The sequence below is a fragment of the Sciurus carolinensis genome, chromosome 16, assembly GCF_902686445.1.
Source record: "Sciurus carolinensis chromosome 16, mSciCar1.2, whole genome shotgun sequence".
Taxonomy (NCBI): domain Eukaryota; kingdom Metazoa; phylum Chordata; class Mammalia; order Rodentia; family Sciuridae; genus Sciurus; species Sciurus carolinensis.
Window position 1 is genome coordinate 22,534,280 of NC_062228.1, and position 4,112 is coordinate 22,538,391.

A 4,112-nucleotide genomic window follows, 5' to 3' on the forward strand; every position below is an offset into this window, starting at 1 on the left:
TAAGAGTTGTATTGCTTTTGCTCTTTGTTTTTTTTTTCTTTTGAGTTAATTTGGGGGAGGGCTGGGGTGGTACTGGGGAATGAACCCAGGGCCCCAAGAATGCTAGGCAAGTGTTCTAGAAACAAGGTTTTGCTATGTTGCCCAGACTGACCTCAAAACTCATGACCTCCTGCCTTAGCCTCCTGAGTAGCTGATGACAGACGTGCACCACTGTGACTGGCCTGAGCTAATTTTTGTGCCTGGTTTGAAGAAGAGGTCCAAATTCATTCTTCTGCATGTGGATATCAAGCTGTGCAGCATCATTCTCTTCCCAACTGAGTGATTTCTGTACTTACGTAATGAACATCTGAAATCTGAAATCTGACATACTCCAAAATCTAAAACTTTGTGAGCACCACCATGATACCACAAGTGGAAAATCTGACACCTGTGCATAACACAAGCACACTAAAAATACTGTATAAAACTCCCTTCTGTCTATGTGTATAAGCTGTAAATGAAACATGAATTTCATGTTTAGATGTGTGTCCAATCCCTAAGACACCTCATTATGTATATGAAAAAATTCCAAAATCCAGTCAGATGTGTTGGTACACACCTGAAACATCAGCTACTTAGGAGGCTGAGGCAGAAGAACTGCAAGTTTGATATCAGGCTGGGCAACTCAGCAAGACTCTATCTCAGAATAAATAAAAAGGGCTTGGGATGTACTAAGTGGTAGAATGCACCTGAATTCAATCCCCAGTTCTTTGGAGGAAGTGGAGACTCAATTGACCACAACTGTAAGGATTTATTTTTGACCTCTCAGTTCTAGTAATCTATGTATTATACTTATGCCAATGGCACACTGTCTTGATTATTGAAGATTTGCAGTGAATTTTGATATTGGAAAGTGTGCGTCCTTTAACTTTGTTCTTCTTTTTCAGGATTAGTTTGGCTATTCTGGGGACCATGAATTTCCATATGGATATTAGACTCAGCTTATCAGTTTCTGTCAATTAAAAAAAAAAAAGGCAGATGTGAGTTTGATCGGGATTGTATTTAATCTGTAAATCATTCCATCTTAATTTTAAGTCTTCTGGTCCATGAACATGGACTTTCAAGTAAGATGTGTTCTTATTTTAAAATTAAACTCCTGGGTTGTGTATATATCTGTCATAAAGCACTTGCCTGGCATCTTAAAAGTCCTTGGTTCAATACTCGGTACTACAAAAACAAAAACTTAATTCCGTAACCTGGTCAGTCTAACTGCTAAAAAAAAAATCATAATAATAATAACCAAACAAAATATCCTCAACTCTAAAGAACAGAATCCATCTCAGCTTTATTTGATGCCAAAGAGTTCAATCATGAAATAGTAGCCCAGTTAAAAAGAGATTCCAATATTTTGTTAGAGTCTCTCCTTTAAATATAATCATCAAGGCAGGTGCAGTGTGCATGCCTATAGTCCCAGCTACTCAGGAGGCTGAGCTGAGGCAGGACAGCTTTCGACTAGGAGATGGGGTTCACCTGAGCAACACAAAGAGACTCATTTCTTTAATAGCAAAAAGGGGGCTGGGAATGTGGCTCAATTATAAAGACCTGGGTTCAATCCCTACGACCACAAAAATAATAAAAAAGCACGGTCTATGACTTAGACAGACCCAACAACTTTAAAGGACATTTTGGGGTTGACTAGAAATTCTGAATTTTGTCTGTATATTTAATAAGAGGAAAATTTCAACTAAATGGGAAGTAGGATAGGTCACTGACAGAAAAAAAAACACTCAAATTTTTTTCTATTTTTATTGGTATATTATAATCATACATAATGGTGGAATTAGTTGTTACATATTCATAAGATTAGACAAAGGGGAATGAAGGGAAGGAAGGAGGGATGGGAATAGGAAAGACAGCAGAATGAATTGGACATACCTTTCCTATGCTCACATACAAATACACGACCAGTGTAACTCCATATCACATTCAACCACAAGAATGGGATCAAAATTGTAATGGGCTGCAACCCATGTATGTATAATATGTCAAAATATACCCTACTGTCATGTCTATCTAAAAACAATAAATGAAATTTTTTTTTTAAATCTCAGTTTCAAAAGAGTATCCATGGGGCTGGAGTTGTAGCTCAGTGGTAGAGCACTTGCCTAGCATGTTTGAGGCACTGGGTTTGATTCTCAGCACCACATATAAATAAATAAAATAAAGGTCCATCAACAAAAAAAAAATATTTTTTTAAAAAAAGAGTATCCAGGTCGCAAGTGCCAAGGGGAAGTGATCCCGTGGAAGGTAATTAGTCAGCATTACTCAAGATGTCTTCACCACCTGAGCTACCAACACTTAAAAAGGAATCACCAAAAGAAAAGACTTTCCAAACCCAGGGCTCAGAAGGGTAGGCACAACGACCTTATTTGGAGCTGTGAATCCAGAGCTCTTCATTAAACCTAACAAACCTATAATGGCTTCTGGACTGGGCACCCTTCCGCTGTGCGTGGCTTATACTGGCTATCGACATGACACACAAGAGAAAAAGGACCTCTATGAAGCTATTGATAGTGAAGGGCATAGTTATATGAGGAGAAAAACTTCTAAATGGGATTAAAGGGATGGTTACTGAGATGAAACTTTATTAAAGGCTCTGAAATCTTCAAAGGAAAAGAAACAGAGTATCCTTATGCAATACAAACCAGCAATGCCACTTTTTAGTATTCACCCCCACTGGTTTTTTGTTTTTTTCATACCAAAAAAACACGCAACAAGGACTGGTAAGTGAATGTCCATAGCACCTCTAGTCACAGTTGCCAAAAAAATAGAAAACCTAATGTCCATCAATTCGAGGGTGGATGGCTCATGAATTGTAGTATACACATATAATGTAGTGATACTGAGTAATAAAATGGAATGACCTGTCATTTCTACTGACTGTGGTAGGATTATATAACTGTATGTGTGTCTGAATGTGTAGAACCACATAAATTGGTAACCTCTATTGCACATAAATTATATCTAAATACAGCTGATTTTTCAATATTTTGTTTTAGTTGTAGATGGACACCAATACCTTTATTTTATTTATATGTGGTGCTGAGGATCGAAACTAGGGCCTTATGCATGCTAGGCAAGTGCTCTACCACTGAGCCATAACCTCAGTCCTATAGATGATTTTAAATATAATAAAATTGAAGATATTTTGTACAGCTTATTTATTTTACTTAAAATGCCAATATACTTTTATATGGATGCAAATATTGATAGAAAGATGCACACAAAGTGCCAGCAGGATATGTATCAAGGTATTGATGGCAGTAATCACTGGGTATTTGTATGTTATGAGGTTTGATGGAAGCATTTTGCTTCTTACATTTTCTAATTTCATACAATGCACAGGTGTAGTTTTTACAATAGTAAGAGTTTTTTATTAATTTTTTTTTATTTTTACAGACTGCATTTTGATTCATTGTACACAAATGGTGTACAACTTTTCATTTCCATGATTGTACACGATGTAGATTCACACCATTCGTGTAATCATACATATACATAGGGTAATATTGTTTCATTCTACTATCTTTCCATCCCCCACCCCCTCCCACCCCATTTTCCTCTACACCATCCAAAGTTCCTTCATTCTTCTCACTGTGCCACCACCCCCCCTCGTTATGTATCATCATCCACTTATCAGAGAAAACATTGGCCTTTGGTTTTTTGGGCTTGGCCTATTTCCCTTAGCATAATATTTTCCAACTCCATCCATTTACCAGCAAATGCCATAATTTTATTCTTCTTTATGGCTGAGTAATATTCCATTGTGTATAGATACTGGAGTTTCTTTATCCATTTGTCAACTGAAGGGCATCTCGGTTGGTTCCACAATCTAGCTATTGTGAATTGAGCTGCTATGAACATTGATGTGGCTGTGTCACTGTAGTATGCTGATTTTAAGTCCTTGGGGTATAAACTGAAGAGTGGGAAAGCTGGATCAAATGGTGGGTCCATTCCAAGTTTTCTGAGGAATCTCCATACTGCTTTCCAGAGTGGCTGCACCAATTTGCCACTCCACCAGCAATGTATGAGTGTGCCTGTTTCCCGACGTCCATGCCAACACTTATTATTGC

General features: G+C 37.6%; 1 pseudogene; it reads left to right on the plus strand.

Moving 5' to 3' along the window:
- Positions 1-2,309: 2,309 nt before the first annotated feature.
- On the plus strand, positions 2,310-2,599 carry LOC124966278 (small integral membrane protein 8-like; annotated as a pseudogene).
- Positions 2,600-4,112: the final 1,513 nt, after the last annotated feature.